The following is a 17951-nucleotide window of genomic DNA, read 5'->3' on the forward strand; positions in this document are numbered from 1 at the left end:
AGAAAGATTCAAGAACATATGGAAAGTTGATATATGACAGATGTGGCCATGCTGATCAGTGATGAAAGTTCAAACTTAGATTAAAGAAACAGATGAGTTTCTACTACTAATAAATAAATAAATAAGGAAAAAGGAAGAATTTTCCCATATAGTAGAATTTCATGCAGAAGGAATGATGGAGGTAGAAAATCACCTTTTGGCAAACATTGTAGTAAAAATTGACTCAGGCAAAATTATCAATGGATTCCAAAACTATTGGGTTGATATTTGATGAAGAACAGGATAGATACATAGTCTCAAAGATCTCTCCACAAATTACTTATTATTTACAATGGGGGAAATAGTGCTTATAAAGTGGATAAACCTGGAAGACATCATCTTAACCAACAAATCCAAGTTGCCATCACCAAAAATGGAGAAAAATGACATATGGGTTTCCTGAGTGTTGCACTGAAAAGGACATGACCTCACTTACATAGTAATCCTGCCAAAAATTCACAACCTAAATCTAATTATGAAGAAACATTCTATGAAGAAACCCCACACTGAAGGACAGTCACAAAGTAATTGGCCTGAACTGTTAAAAAATATGAAGGTCAAGAAACACAAAGACTGAGGAACTGTTCCAGATCAAGTGAAACTGGAGAAAACTAAACAGAATATGTGACCCTGACCTGAATCCTTTGGTAGGGGATGTGGGCTATGGCCATGGAGGAGTGGAGTGGGACAGCTATAAAGCATATTTTATTAGGGTAAACGTGGAAATTTGAACGTGGACTGTAGATTATTGAGTAACATAAGCAGTGTTAAATTTTCTGATTTTGATAACTGAGTGTGTTTAATCCTTATTTTTAGAAAACATACACCCAAGTATTTAGAGGCAAAGGAGCATGCTATATGCAATTTATTCTCTAATGCTTCAGAAATAACACTATGCATAAGAGAAAGAGAACCAGAAAACAAATATGGCAAACTGATCATTGCTGAATCTGTTGAAGGGTATGCAGGAACTTTTTTTGTAATATTTTTAAAACTTTTCTGTGCTTTAAATAGTTTTAAAACAAAAAGTTAAAAAATAGCAAGAGAATGATAAATACAAAACCTCTGGGAGGGAGGAGAAACCAGAGAATAGGAAAGAGAAGAACACAGGTAGATGTAACAGTACTATTATGTTCCAGTTCCTAAATTAAACAATGAGATTGTGGACATTCGTTTTATTATTTAGTTTTAACAATGATATATACTATATATTTTGTCCATATCAAATAATATATTTTTAAAAAGAGTAAAACAAAAGAGTAAAAGGGAATTCAGCAGGTTAAAGGTCTACCTTCAGTTCAGGTCATGATCTCAGGATCCTGGGATTGAGCTCCCTGCTCAGTGGGGAGTCTGATTCTCCCTCTCTCTCCACTGCTTGTGCTTGCTTGTGCTCTCTCTCTTAAAAAATAAATAAATAAATAAATTTTAAAAAAGAGAATGAAAGAGAAAATGAAAAACGTAATACGGCATGAATCAGGTATCTGATGAGCTATGCGTATGTGTGACCCACATGCCCTTGAGCATGCTTCTTTTCCCTCCTGCAGTTCACTTTCCTCACCTATGGAAAGGAGATAAAAGACCCACTGTGAATTTTGGTTGAAAGGGCTTGGCAGTTAGTGCTCATTAAGTGGCAACTGCTTTTTTATTTGCTCTGATAAGGCAGAGATAAAGGGAGTACACCTATAGCAGTAGGCTTGGTTAAAGTGATAGAGGTTTCAAATCGTCTATATAGCCAATTGGAAAAGAGGGTATCTAGGGAGTAAAACTGAGCTCATGTTGGAAATCCATCAAATAATTACAAAGCCAGTAAGCTCTGTGTATCTTTTTCCAAACTGTGCTCCATAATCTAGAAGTAAGCTTTGGGGAAACGTATTTAGGTTGGAAGGTCTAGAGGAAGGTCAATGAGGCAAAAAGTCTGCTGAGTATGAGGCAGGTTTAACTGGTCAGGGCATCCTGCCTAGGCTGTAAGTTTTCTTTTATCTAAAATTCTGAGAAAGGCTATTTATAGGAGGTGGAAGATATAAAGTAAGCTGATAATTTAGTAGATTAATTAGACACAGTAGGAAAGCACACCTAATAGAATAATGCTTTTCCCAGTGCAATTTAAATGAATCCATTCCTGCCTCTTTCTAGCATATAAAAAATAATTCTTACATGATATATGTACACTCTGTTTAGACAAATTCCCTTATGGCTTACCTACTTTTTATATACCAAAAGCCTTGAAGAAATTGCAAAAAACAACAAAAAAGCAAGCAAATGTGTATTGAGCAGCCACTTAATTTAAAGATAGCTCTGTTATAAGGGACAACATAGAGGAGCTATTATAAGCCAGTCCATAGTTGATTTAAATTTAATTTTTCAACATTAATGGCTTTATAAAAATGAGTATATGTATATACATACACATAGCTAACTTAAGCTCATCACACATAAAACTAAATTCATAAAGTGTGAACAGTAGAGCAAATTTGATGATGTTTATACATTACTAACAGTCAATTCAGTGAAGAAATCAATAATATCAATTGTTTGCCATCTCAAACCCCAACAGTTTTTCCGTTTAGATAGCATACAGAGATAATCTATCACCCTAAGTCACTAAAAATATTGCCAAAGAACAACTACCCTAGCTGTTAGTATATAGGAGATGCTTTTGGTTACTTGCTTTGGTGTTTAGTTTCTTAAATATTAATTATTTAAATTTTATATCAACTATTATCCTTTTATTCTTATATTGATAAAATACATACATTCATTAACACAATTTTATCCGTAATTTTCCTTTCCTTGCTTCATATACTGTAAATACACAGATAATTCCAGAGATGAAGGCAGGCATATATAATATTAAAGTTGGGGATTTTAAAAGAAATTCATTATGAAATTCTTAGAGTTATATGTACAAGAATTGGTAATCCGAATATCGCCTTGTTTTTACCTTGACAGTTTTATATCAGCCACTGTGTTCTCCAGAAATATAATTATACAGAGAAGTTATAATAACTAATGTAAATGTACTGAGAAATGCAATTTTAAAGGAATTAGAGAGTATGGAAAAGGATGATACACTTGCAGAGACATAAGAATGTTGTATTTGAATCAATGTGATAAACTAATCACAGGGAGGCACTGGTGAAAGGAAAGGATTTTCAAAAGAATGATAAGTCATGTGTGAACAACTGAAAATCACATTTTCCAAGGCAGTTCAAAGAATGGTAATGTTAATCTTATTTTAATCCTATTGATTAAAAAAAAGGATGACTCAATTCATTACTTATATTTCTGCCAAAATTATCCTTGAAAAACAAATTTCATAATGAAAGGTAAAGAAAATAATGTGCTATCACAGGATTTTAAATAAAAAATAGGGGTTTCTGATTCAATATGGTAAATAGAACGCATCACTTCCATTCTCTCCTGAATGCCCCTTACAGTGACAATAATCATATCAAAAATATACAGGTCTAAAATATTTTTTTAAAAGCTCAGGAGAGAAGACACAGTAGGAAGGAAATATCAACATGCTTTGGAGGATGGAAAGCTGATGACTTAGAAGAGTAGGAGAAGCTGAACCTGGGTGTCTTTGGCAGGAGGAAAGAGAACAAGCTGCAAAAGCTTGAGAATGGGGTTTTGTAGAAAGGGACTTTGAGGTGCACATCTGGGATTAAGAGAATCATTTAGAAGTGAGTGTAAGTGACATTAGGTCTCATAGAGCCTAGTGACTTTCTCTCCCAAATTCTCAGATTTAAGATTGATTCCCTATAGAGCATGAATCAAAAAGATTCTGAGCTTAAAGACAGCAGGTACAGAAAGCTCCAGGGGAACTGAGGGGCTAAAAATTGGTAGATTAAATGGAAGTCCATGTAATTATCAGAGAAAAACATCCTCACCTACCTACCACCAGCCCTCTTTCCCTATCTAGGTCCTTGAACGTGTCAGCCAGACACAAGACCTGAGTCTCTTTCTGTGCAGAAACTGAATGCCCCCTGAGAATACCCTGCATACTCAAAGCCATTTGTAGGCCATTTGTAGGCACTCAAAGTCTCAAACAAATAGGGAGAAAACCTGTAAAGAAGAAAATATGATTCTAGAAACAAAGGATCCAACAGAAAAGAGGGTGAGAGGATTTTCCAGAACAATAGCAAAAGACAGTGAAGGATGACAAATCATAAAATGGGGCTAGAAAGCAATCAGTCAAGATTGGAGGCAAGAGACCTAAAGTTTCTGGAAATAAATTAAAAATGGATTCAGATTATCTGACAAGTATTGGATTATGTGAAAACTTACTTAGATGGCTACCAAATGGGGGAATCCCTGGGTGGCTCAGTGGTTTAGCGCCTGCCTTCAGTCCAGGGCCTGATCCTGGGGACCCGGGATCAAGTCCCACATTGGGCTCCCTGCATGGAGCCTGCTTCTCCCTCTGCCTGTGTCTCTGCCTCTCTCTGTGTGTCTCTCATGAATAAATAAATTTTTAAAATCTTAAAAAAAAAAAAAAAAGAAAAAAAGAAAAAAAAAAGATGACTACCAAATGAATTATTGACTCCAGGGAAAGAGAAAGAAGTGTAATCATGGTATATTACTAAGGTCAGCAGTGAAAAATATGTTGACAGTCAAAATAATGTGAATATGGGATAAACCTCAGACAAATCTGTGGCTTAATTATATTGGGAAGTGAGAAGGAAGGAACATAGGGTGGTTATATAAGAGGTAGATCTTCATTTACCAATGTGAAAAGATCAATTGATCATGTATAAAATGGCTGTATCATGATACAGCAGCATAAATAAAAATTTTTATGTAAAAAGATAAATACCAGAAGGCATAGAGTAAAGATCAGAAATTGATTGGTGAGATTGGGCACAGGAAGGGGTGGGTCATTTTTTTTTAATTATAACTTTCAAAAAAATAAAATAAAATAAAATAAAATAAAATAAAATTATAACTTTCAAAAAACTATAACTGTTATATTCTACTATTTTAATTATATTAGTGAAAAATAGTAATACATGGGCTTACATTCTGTGTTTCTCAATAATTTTTAACCTATGATTGCATTTGATAAACAAAAAATAACCACAAACCCACGTATTCTTTCAATGTTATTTGGAAATTAAAATAAAACAAACTTTGTAACTAAAACCAATTTAAAGCAATGAGACAAAATGCTGTTTTGCTTTCAAACTGAACATGTCCCTCTTGCCCCTACTCCAGAATTAAATAAGAACATGCCTCTCCATCCTTGCAAAGATAACAGCTGTTCACTTTTTCTCGTTTCCTGGCTGAGGATCTTAGTGTCTCCTTATTTCAATCAATCCAATTTAATGCATTCGATACAAACTCTTTTCTGTCTGGCTTTCAATGCCTGTTCTCCTCTTTCCCTGCCCTCTACCTATCTAACCTTATTTTCCATTACATCACAAAAGGCAACTCCTGTTCATGTTGGATGGCTCTCTCAGAACCAGGCATACATACCCTAGGCCACGCCTGCTCTCATCTTTTAAGTTAAGCTATTGCCTGAATACTTGGGCCCATCTCAAGGACCTGGCCAAGGCCTTCCTGTCCTTCAAGAGGAGCAAAGATATTTTTTTTCTTTTCTTTCTTTCTTTTTTTTTTTTTTTTTTTAAGATTTTATTTATTTGGGAGGGAGAGAGAGTGAGCAAGAGAGCCCACAGGAGTGGGGGAGGAGCAGAGGGAGAGGGAGAAGCAGGATCCCCACTGAGCAGGGAGCTTGATGCAGGGCTCCATCCAAGGACTCCAGGATTACAACCTGAGCCCAAGGCAGGTGCTTAATCGACAAAGCCACCTAGGTGCCCTGAGCAAAAATATTTCTTACCACAATTCTACTATTTTATCATCTTCAAAACTTTGGTTTTTGTCATTAAAACTTATAAAAGAGGGATCCCTGGGTGGCTCAGTGGGTTAGCACCTGCCTTTGGCCCAGGGCGTGATCCTGGAGTCCCAGGATTGAGCCCCGCATCGGGCTCCCTGCATGGATCCTGCTTCTCCTTCTGCCTGTATCTCTGCTTCTCTCTCTCTCACTCACTCTCTCTCTCTGTAGGTCTCTTATGAATAAATAAATAAAATCTTAAAAAAAAAACTTATATAAGAAAAAAACTGAATGAAAGAAACCTTTTATGACCTACTTGGGCAAAAAGAAAATTTAAACAAATGAACATTTGTCCAAATTCAAGAGACTGTGCTAAATCTATTGCATTGGTACCTACCAATAACTTTCAAAATGTGATGTGCCAGTGATTTTTTTTAGCATTATGCCATTCTCTATGAAAGAAAGATCATCTTTTTAAAGCACCCAATCCCAACAACATGAATACACATATAATTTGTCATTGTCTATTGGAAGGGATAAATAGCAAATTAAGGCTACATTAAGATAAGCCAATAAATCTGATTAAAATTTTTTATATTTATCTTTTCTGTTAATTATTTAAAGGTTCTCATTTTTATTATATTTATTGTACAAATAACATAAGAATACCAAAGAACCAAAAAAGGGAAAAAATTATCTCTACTTTCACTCAAATAGTTTTCACTTGTTCATGTACTCTTCCATTTCTCAACCCTATTCATGTGTAATTTTACATACAAAGCATTCTGCTTTTTACCCTTGGTATTGTAAACATTTTCATGTTGTAAGGCCTCCTTTGTGCTTATTATTTTAGTATTTATACTATAATCCATCTATTAATATCCATATAAGAATTCATCTATTGCAGTACCATAATTATTTGTGTCTCTATCATTAGTCATTTATAATTCTTTCTAATTTCTTCAGTAGGCTGTGAGCAAATAGGCAATCATATGCACTGACAGTACTTATCAAATTTTAAATGTGCATATCCTCTAACTTAATAAATCTACCTTTTGAAATCAATCCTTGAGAGATAATTATAAAAGTATGCAAATATAAGTATGCTACTTGCTGTGTTATCTAATGGTAAAACTAGAGATGTTCTAAAAGATCCATAATAATGTAATAGCTAAATAAATTTGGTATACCTGTATATAACATATTACATGGTGAATTAAAGATAATGAGTTAGATCTGTTTGAGTTGACTTAGGTTGACAAACTGATGAATGGTGGGGTGAAGGTGGGAAAAGAGGTTTAAATAAATAGTTGGAGCTCATTGTTGTAGGAAAAATACCAAATGTGTGTATTTATAATAAATAGATACATAGGTGTTTGCACATACATAAGAAATAGATATAGATTATTAACAAACTCTTACTAATGATTATCCTTAAGAAGTAAGATTAGGCTGAGCAGTAAGAGAAACTTTTAATTTTTCTTTATATCCTTCAATATTATTTGAATTACCACAAACGTATTACTTTTGTTATTTTTGAAAAATAAAATATAAATTATCTAAATAATACTCATTAGGAAATTGTTACTTTATTTTCATAGGTGGTCCACTCCAGCAGCTTTTTTTTTTTTTTTTGCTCCAGTAGGAACAGGAGACTTGGCAAAGCTGGTCAGTCCTCTATACCTAAAAATGAAGGGACCCCAATCTTCTCTGGAATTGAACTCATTTTGGATCACCAGTATGTTCATTAGGTAATGAAAATCAACCTTGTATTTTGATGTGTTTCACTCTAAGTATTAGAGGGGCTTACTTAGATCAATCTGAAAATGCTTTCAACTTTAGGGTCTCTCAATTTTGCCCTTCTTAGAAACCTTGCGGTTTTTACAAACAGGAAAAGTTTCTATCAATCCTTAAAATCATCTAGAATTGTCAATTTTAGATTTTGTTTCTTTATTCTTTCATCTTATGCAAACTGGAGTGCAACTGTACACAATCAGATTTCTGACTGAGAAAAATTTTAATTTAAATTTAATTTAGAAAAAAATGTAACAGATAAAATAAAAGTATACTGCAGGGTTTCCCAACATGAGTACTACTGACATTTTGCACTAAATAATTCTTTGTTGTTGGGGATGTCCTTAAACTCTATCTACTAGATGCCAGTAGTGATGCCAGTTATGACAACCAAAAAATACCTTTAGACATTGCCAAATATTCCAAGTTGGGAATTGATATAATCAAGAGGATTCAGCCACCAGAAAGAATAGACTAATTCTAAATATATTGATAGAAATTATTTCCAAAGTAAAATACTAAGTGAAAAATAAAATGTCCAAAAACAGTGTGTTGAGTCTGCAGACAGTATACTGATGTAGTATGGAGCTAACTACCTGAAGTAGAATCCCAGCTCTTCTAAACTGGCTGTGTGACCTTGGGCAAGTTACTTACCCTCTCTAATCCTCCACTTATTTATTTTTAAAAGGTACTATCATACAGCTAAATATATATCATGTACCTGGTGTGAGGATTAAAGAAATAAATTTCTGTGAATTACTTAGTACAGAGACACCTGGGTGGCGCAGCAGTTGAGCATCAGCCTTCGGCTCAGGGTGTGATTCCAAGGTCCTGGGACTGAGTCCTGCATTGGGTTCCTTGCAGGGAACTTGCTTCTCCCTTTGCCTCTGTCACCACCTCTCTTTCTATGTGTCTCTCATGAGTAAACAAATAAAAAAACTTAAAAAAAATGAAATACTTAGAACAGTGTCTGTCATAAATGTTGTCATTTGGGATCACTATCATCACCACCTTTTGTGAAAATATATTTGTAGACTATCTCCGGAAAGATTATAAGAAAACTGTCAAGAATGGTTTTCTCTGGGCAAAGAGATCAGGAAAACATAATTTACAATGGATGCTCTTTGGGGATTTTAATTTTTTCTACTATTATTTATTCAAATATTTAAAAAAATAATTTAGCTTAAAAAGGTTTTATGAACATATGTTGAACTCCTACCTTATATTTTTTTAAAAAGATAGATTGAAACTTCTGAGTAGCTAGCTATTTTATCTCTGCTACTAAAATAACCAAAATCTGCTTGTTCGTGATGACAAGGTAACATCAAAATTGTCTCTTTTTTTTTTCCCCTAGGAGTAGAAGAAAAAACATAGAGACTCTCCATTCATTTCCAGTTTAAAAAAAATAACAATTTAATCTGACCTTATTAAACATCTTAATTTATAGTGAATCCCATGTTCACAGAAATAGGAAGGCAAAGTGGCAGATGGTTCAAAATATTGTGTAGCTTTATAATGTGATTTTTTTTTACCTTTTTACTTACATTTGAAAGTAAGTATGTCTCACCAACACAAATATCTGTACAAAATATCACTATAACAGTGGAGAGGCACTAGAATTGAATTTAATAAGTAAAGGCAACAATTTATCAGAACATGTTCGTTTGTTCTTTCTCTCTCTCTTTCTTTCTTTCATCTTCTTTCTTTCTTTCTTTCTTTCTTTCTTTCTTTCAGAGAGAAAGGGAGAGCAGGGGATTGGCAGAGGGAGAGAGAGAATCTCAAGCAGACTCCGGGCTGAGTGCAAAGCCCGGCATGGGGCTTAATCTCACAACCCCAAGATCATGACCTTGAGATCATGACCTGACCTGAAACTAAGAGTCAGATGCTCAACTGACAGAGCTACCCAGGTGCCCCAAAACACATAGTTCTAATAGTGACAGAAATGCACTTATTTGAAAATGTTTACAACTAAATGCCCATTGCAGTGAAATATGAAAAAGAATCAACTATTAAAAGATATTAAGGAGAAAACCTAGATTTCTAGTCTGGCACATAAAGAGTTTAGAAGTCGTCATGTGGTCCTAACAACAAGAAGCTGAACAAGCAGAAAAATCAACAACTCCTCTTAGATTCCTCAGAGAAATGAAGTCACAGGGCAAGCCACTTCCCCTGCCCCCCTCCATATTGGAGAGATAGGCAGTTACAGAGAATTACAATTTACTGGAGCAGAAACCTCCATGGGAACCAGTACTAGGATGACATGATTGTCTATGTAAAAATATGAAATAACCAACAACAACAACAAAAAATGAGCCTGGAACTATTAAGTGATTATAGCAAGATTGCAGCATACAAAGTTTATATACAAAAGTCAGGGGATCCCTGGGTGGCTCAGTGGTTTGGCGCCTGCCTTCAACCCAGGGCGTGATCCTAGGGTTCCGGGACCGAGTCCACGTTGGGCTCCCTGCGTGGAGCCTGCTTCTCTCTCTGCCTGTGTCTCTGCCTCTCTCTCTCTCTCTCTCTCTCTCTCTCTCTCTTTCTCTCTTTCTCTGTGTGTCTCTCATGAATGAATGAATGAATGAATGAATAAATGAATGAATAAATGAATAAATAAATAAATATTTTTTAAAAAGTCAACTGATCTCCTATATACCAGCAATGAACAAGTGGGTTTTAAATTTAGAACACATTACCACTTACATTAGCACCCCAAAAATGAAATAAATGAAATCAATCTTACAAAATATGTACAAGATCTATATGAGGAAAACTACAAAACTCTAATGAAAGACATCAAAGAAGAACTAAATAAATGGAGAGATATTCCACATTCATGCATAAGAAGACTCAATATTGTCAAGATGCCAATTCTTCCCAAATTGAACTATACATTCAATGCAATAGCAATCAAAAGCCTAGCAAGTTATTTTGCAGATATTGACAAACTGACTTTAAAGTTCACAGAGGGGCAAAAGACCCAGAATAGCAAACTCAATTTTGAAAGAGAAGAACAGAGTCAGAAGACTGACACTACTTGACTTGAATACTTATTACAGAGCTACATTAATCAAAATAGTATAGTATTGGTGAAAGAATAGACAAATAAATCAACAGAAATGAACAGAGAGCCTAGAAATAGACCTACATAAGTAAAGTCAACTAATCTTTGACAAAGGATCAAAGATAATCTTTTCAACAAATGGTACAACTGGCCCACATGCCAAAAAAAAAAAAAAAGGAATCTAGATATAGACCTTACACTTTTCACAAAAATTAATTAAAAATAGATCATAGACCTAAATTAAAATACCATACTATAAAACTTAAAGATAATATAGGAGAAAACTAATTGACTTTGGGTATGGAGATGACTTTTTTTTTAAAGATTGATTTATTTATTTATTTATTTATTTATTTATTTATTTATTTATTTGAAAGAGAAAGAGAGCACAAGTGGGGGGAGGGCTAGAGAGAAAGAGGGGGAGAGAAGCAGACTCCCCACTAAGCACAGAGCTCCATGCAGGGCTCCACATGGGGCTCAATGCAAGGTTCAATATGGGGCTTGATGTAGTGCTTGATCAGACTCAACCCCAGAACCCTGAGAGCATGACCTGGACTGAAATCAAGAGCTGGTTGCTTAACCAATTAAGCCACCCAGGAGCCCCTGGAGATGATTTTTTAGATACAACACCAAAAGCATAATCTATAAAAGAAATGATCTATAAACTGACTTCACTAAAATTAAAATCTTGTTCTCTGTAAAAGGCAATGTAGAGAAAATGAGAAAATGGCAAGATACATACTGTAAGAAAATATATGTAAAACATACATCTGATAAAGGGCTGTTATCCAAGTATACAAAGAGCTCTTTTTTTCCCTCTAGAGTTATTTGGCACATTTATATATTTAAAAAAAATAGAAACCATTTGATACATCTAAAACACACACATACTATAACTGAAGCATCTATCTTTAGCATCTGAAATATGAGCTATTGGATAAGGCTGTAATTGTAGATAGCACATCAATTCCCAAACTGAAAGATTCCCTTATTTATCTCAAAATTGCCATGGGAAATGCTAGTTGTGCAATATTAACCATCTCTCCCAGGGGAACACTCTACCAATGCCTAGACATGACATTTATCTTCACTAAACACATATCCTTTGCCAAACCTGTTTGTGAAGCAATTCATTTGGAAGGTTTAGTTGATCAATCTAGTTTAGCCAATACACCTTCCAGTCCTACAGTCAAAATTTGGAGCATGTCTTCAAGCCAAATTGGATCCCATATATAAAAACGAACTATGAGCTAAACCTTAGTAAAATAATCCATAGTAACCACATAATCAAGATGAAAGTTTCACTGCTAAGCTAGGTTAAAATTGTATCCATATAAAAGGCACAGAAAAACTTTTTGTTTTTATAGTCAAAATAAACCAACCAAACTCTTTAATTTTCTCCCTTCTCTTCAACTAAAGAATTTCTCCACTGTGTAGTATAGTTTAATGGTTAAGACTACAATTTCTGGAGTCAGACTGCCTACATTTGACTGGCACTTCCACCACTTACTAACTCCACATCCCTGGCCAAGTTATTTAACTACCTCAGGGCCTCAGTCACACCTTCTGTAGAAGAGGGCAGGCAATACTACTAGTTTCATAGAGTTGTTGAGGATAAATGAGACAATATAAGTAAAATTATTGGAGTATTTTTCCATTGGCACAGAAAATTATCATTATTTGACACTATTCCTCATTTAGTTTCCCAATTGTCCGTCTAAATCTTCCAATTTAGAAAGTAAAATTGCCATTAAAAGGGGATAGGTCTCTCTTGCTCATCTCCCCACAGCTTACACAATACTTGATGTGTAGCATGGACTCACTACATTTTTCTTAGAAGAAAACAGGGTGGGAAGGAAAGAAGAGAAAGGAAGGAGGGAGGGAGGAAGAAGAGAAAAGAGAAGAGGAGTGAAAAAGAGGGCAGGTATGGAGGAAAGAAAAGAAAAGAAGGGAGTAAAACTGAAAATGTATAGCCAGGAGTAGAAAACCAATAATCATATGCCATGATCTCATGTTTGTGAGTAGAACTCTCCTATTAACTTCACAGGTAACTTGATTGTTCTTCCAAATCTGCTTATTTGATACTTTTGATATATATATGTACAATCATAATGGCTTGAATACTTCATAGATATGCTTTCTGGCTAGCTTTCCAAAACTTTTAAAATATTTAGTCCATTTAGTTCACACAAAAACACTGAAAAATATGATGGAACACATAGAATAAAGCATCAATTCATGTACACAAACTAATTCAGAGTTTGGTTTTTAGACTTGTTTCCCCCAAAGCATTTCCATTGGGTAGGTATTGATCAAACAACTACATAGTTTAATTTGTTAATTAATTAATTTGTTTTTTTAAAAAGATTTTATTTATTTATTCGTGAGAGACACAGAGAGAAGGCAGAGGCACAGGCAGAGGCAGAAGCAAGCTCCCCGCAAGGAGCATGATGTGGGACTTGATCCGGAACTCCAGGATCACGCCCAGAGCTAAAGGCAGATGCCCAACCGCTGAGCCACCCGGGCATCCCTAATTTGTTAATTTAAAGTTTTATAATCTTAACACAAAATAATAAGATTGTTGTACTGTTTAAGATGTTTTTTAAAATTTTGGAGTTATTTGCTGGGTAATGAAATTATAACTATACACAGCAATAAAAATAAATGACAATAATATTATAAAATGTAAGAATACATTAAAAATTGTGCATTATCCTATAATTTAACGAAATCCAATTAGAATGAATTTGGATGGTCTAAATGATCTAGCTTGGCCTCCTAAATTTTCCCTTAAGAATCAATTTTTCTCTTTGTATCTGATAAACTTAGTACAAAAGTACTTGTTAATAATTTGAAGTGACTTATTTTTCATGATTTTCCAAAAATGCTAATGCCTATAGAACACATATCTTCTAAAAATATTTTTCAAATATTTTTCCAAAATTTTGTGCTCCCCTGATAGAATATTTTTATTCATTACACAAACATTTCCTTGTTTATATTCTTGTGTGGGATAGTTCTTTTTAAAACACTGTAATTATCCAAATATTTATTTTACAAGTGGGATCATAATTTTTGTGGCTGCTTCATTTGGAAAGAATACAGTGTTTTACTACAAAAGGACACTAAAAAGCCCTTTAATTCTGGTACTTCTTGCCTTGTGTCATAAAAACAGGCTAGGATTATGGAGGAAAAAAGATTAGAAGGCATTGTTTATAATTGTAGACAAAACTGTGCCCTAAATTAGCTACAAAAACTAAGTTTTTTTAAAAAAACATTACACTCAGAACTATGATTTTAAACCCCTTAATTTAACTGTGCTTTGCCTTTGAAGACAAAAACTCCCTGAACTCTAAGTGGTTTTTAGATTTTAACTCTAGTCTCTCATTGAACCTTCAAGTCCCAAGGTCACTATTTGTTGGATTACAAGTAACATTTGTAAGAGAATCCCCTCACCATGTATGTGTACTTGCCAAGTACCATTTCTAGAGCTAATTTCCGTCCTAGTAACCAAAGTGTGAGGTCATAATACGCCCAATGGGTAGAACAAAGGCTATGAGACTTTATTGAAAGCAACCCTTTTGCTTTCAAGATCTCTATCTTAATCATCTTGAATTTTTTTTTAATATTTATTTATCTGAGGAGGACAGAGGGGGTGCAGATGGAGAGGGAGTCTTAAGCGGACTCTGCCCACCGAGGGCATGGAGCTTCATCTTACCACCCTGAGATCATGACCCTGAGATCACAACCTGCGCTGAAATGAAGAGTTGGACACCCAGCCAACTGCACCACCCAGGCACCCTTCTCATGTTGAATTTTTAAAGTACTAAATAAAAGTGGAAAGGAGAAGAGAGTGAAAAAATGATTTTTTTTCTTGGCTTCTACAAGACTGGACAAAAGCCTTTGTTAAATCTTATAGGAAATCTAGGTTATTGGATATTAATGTAATGACTGCAAAAGGGGAAAAAATGTTATCAGATAAACATTAAAATAAATTACAAGGGGACGCCTGGGTGACTCAGCAGTTGAGTTGTCTGCCTTCGGCTCAGCGTGATCCTGGAGTCCTGGGATTGAGTCCCATAGTGGGCTCCCAGCATGGAGCCTGCTTCTCCTCCTCTGCCTATGTCTCTGCCTCTCTCTCTCTCTCTCTCTTTCTCTCTGTGTGTGTGTGTGTGTGTGTCTCTCACGAATAAATAAATAAAATCTTTTAAAAAAAACTAAAAAATAAAATAAATTATGAAATGTGACCTGCATAAGTATTTCTCAGCCCCAGTACATATTAGAATCACCTGGAAAGCTTTTAAATACTATGAAATGCCTGGGCCCCCTGAGATTCTGACTAAATTGTCATATAGTGGAGGCTATGCACTGGCATTTTTCAAATCACTGAGATGGTTTTAATGTGCAAAAGGGCTGATAACACAGATCAACATCTAGCCAATTAAATACTTGGGCAGATTTTTAACCAAAGAAACTTGTTGCTTTAGCACCAATAAATACTTACAAAGGGTCTGCTCATACCAGGCACTGTGTTAGGCTTGGAGAATACAAAAATTTGAAAACGAACAACTTTGAAAAATAAGAACAGGGCAGCCCTGGTGGCGCAGCGGTTTAGCGCCGCCTGCAGCCCAGGGTGTGATCCTGGAGACCCTGGATCGAGTCCCACATCAGGCTCTCTCTGTATGATGCCTGCTTCTCCTCTGCCTGTGTCTCTGCCTCTCTCTCTCTGTCTCTATGAATAAATAAATAAAATCTTAAAAAAAAAAAGAAAGAACATAAATGGCAATAACAGCTAAGGTATTTACTAATAAGAAATGAGGATTGATGGTTCTAGGATTCAGGTCAACACTAGAAATATGAGTCGAAAGTAAGATAGCCAAAAAAGCCTCCTGTCAGATTTACACACAATCAGGTTTTAATGAAAAGTCCTGGGATACCTGGGTGGCTCAGTAGTTGAGCATCTGCCTTTGGCTCAGGTCATGATTCTGGGGTCCTTAGACCAAGTCCCACATCGGGCTCCCCACAGGGAGCCTCCTTCTTCCTCTGCCTATGTCTCTGCCTCTCTTTCTGTGTCTCTCATGAATAATTAAATAAAATTTAAAAAGAAAAATCCTGACAGTAAAAATGTCCATCATTTCACTATGAATAAGCCAAAAGACCTCCCCTAATACAAAGGAGATGGAAATCACAAATGCTGAAAAGCAAGAAAATGCAAAGAAATCAGTTCACGTTAGTGCTTTTTGGTAGAGAGAGGGGGCTGTTTACGTCGAACAAGTAAAGTTGGGGAAAAGTCCAACTTCCTCAGCCAGAAATTTAATATGCCTTTATTTTTCTTGATATATAAATTCTGAGGAACCATGACAATCCATATTCAACTGTAATGGCATAAAGGTACTCCAAAGTTAAGTGAAATTACCTGCAGATTATTAATAAATGAATTAAAAACCTTAATTTGATCCATAAGGGGGCACTTTCACAAAAGTTGACAGTGTGACCTTAAAAAAACATAAACAATATCTTGGGCTTCATGTGAATACCCAAACAATGAGTATCAGTGCTAGCGTGTCTGATTCCAGAGTGAGAGCTAATAATTGTGTTTCAGGAGGAAAATCTGGAGAGTACATATCACCTGTTAGAAGATATTGATTAAAAGTATATCAAGTTTTCTTCAGATTTCAAGTTAATCTCTAAGCAAAGCCACCTGTAAGAAAGCATTCTTCTTGAGAAAACTGTAGCATTTATCTTTACTCTCCTTGTACTTCATTTCCTGAGAATTGCAATGCTTTTTCAATGGTGAGTTCTCTGAAGGAGTTCTTGTCAACTGATATCTTTAGAAGAGTCCACTACTTTTATGTCAAAGATGTTTACTACCATCCCCACCACTAGTAATAATAATGTTTTTGGTAATAAGACCATCCATTGGGCCCTATTGTATACCAGGTCCTTCGTGCATACTAAGCTTTTTCTATATTACCTCATTTCATCCTGATGATTAACTTATTTATTCATATTTTAAGAATGAGAGGACTGCAGCTACTCAAGATTTTAAAATTTGCCCAAGGCTACAGAACTAGGAAGTAGCAAAACTAAAACGCAAGTTCTCCAGCTTCCTTTCTCTTTTCCAATTTGGAAATCTAACACATTCCAATAATACATACATACTGTGGAAAATCCTGAAATACAAAAAAAAAAAGTTGACAAGAATAAAAAGGCATAGCTGTGAAAAGGTAACTGTACAAGGATTTTCCGTGTGATTTTTTCTATCTTTTTGATGTACCTGTTCAGCAGCACCTATGATCTCAAGTACTGAGCATGGCAACCCCTCTGTGCTTCCTTCTACATGCAGTCAAAACCTGCCCTTTTGGAGATTTCCTGATCAGGCTCTGTGCCCCATACCTAATGCTTTAGATAGAAGAACACCCAAATGTACAAAAGGTATATCTCCTTTCCTACTTCCCCCATGGTTATCATTCTTTCTGCCCCATCTCTCCCTTGTCAAAAAACAAAAACAAAACAAAACAAAAACTGGCAGAAGAAACAAAATCCAAATGACCAGACAAACCAAGAATTTCCACCAAAACACACACCAAAACAATCACAGGGAAACAATGTCTCATGTTTGAGTATAGAGCTAGAAGTTACCATCAACCCAGATCTCAGAGAATGAGACAGCATGCAAGCCTTCGAATTCAACAGGAATCTTATAAAGTATGCTTTAATCTCTAATGAACACACACAGACACACATACATAGCTTATAGCTGCCTCCCTAGTACCTTTCTTCTTGGGTCAGTATTTCTGAAATACAAATTTCAGGAGTATAGATTATTGTGACTTCTTGAAGGGCATTTTGGAAATAGCTACAGGAATGTAAAATATAGTTAATCTATAATCAGCAGTTTTGTTTCCAGAGATCTTTTCTTTAGATCTACTGAAATTCGTACACAAAAATTATGCACAGGATAATTAGTAGTGCATGGTTTGTAATTGAGAAAAATTGGAAACCACTTACATAGTCCATCAATGGAGGGACTATTGCAGATGCTGGGGTGATAGTGGTGCCACCCTTGCTGAGTTTGATTCCAGTGGATATCTGATTTATACTGCAGGAGCTGTCTTAGCCTGAAGCACATTTGGAGTCTGCATTCTGGAACCCCTCCATTGCTACCTCAGACAGTACCACTGAGACATTTTAATATTAGCTTTTTTGTAATGCTGGCATAGCAGG

General features: G+C 35.3%; 1 protein-coding gene and 1 long non-coding RNA gene across 5 annotated transcripts in view; one reads left to right on the forward strand and one right to left on the reverse strand.

Moving 5' to 3' along the window:
- LOC121493775 overlaps positions 1 to 8448 on the forward strand; it is a 41892-nt gene extending 33444 nt beyond the window's left edge. For all 4 annotated transcript variants that reach the window (XR_005988551.1, XR_005988554.1, XR_005988553.1 and 1 more), the window contains one exon: positions 7471 to 8448. This is a non-coding gene — a long non-coding RNA (uncharacterized LOC121493775). The remainder of the gene's footprint in view (positions 1 to 7470) is intronic.
- The window catches only part of PAPSS1 (3'-phosphoadenosine 5'-phosphosulfate synthase 1), a 185037-nt gene that overhangs the window by 129827 nt on the left and 37259 nt on the right, over positions 1 to 17951 (reverse strand). The window lies entirely within an intron of this gene.

This window comes from Vulpes lagopus, chromosome 6, assembly GCF_018345385.1.
Source record: "Vulpes lagopus strain Blue_001 chromosome 6, ASM1834538v1, whole genome shotgun sequence".
Lineage (NCBI taxonomy): Eukaryota > Metazoa > Chordata > Mammalia > Carnivora > Canidae > Vulpes > Vulpes lagopus.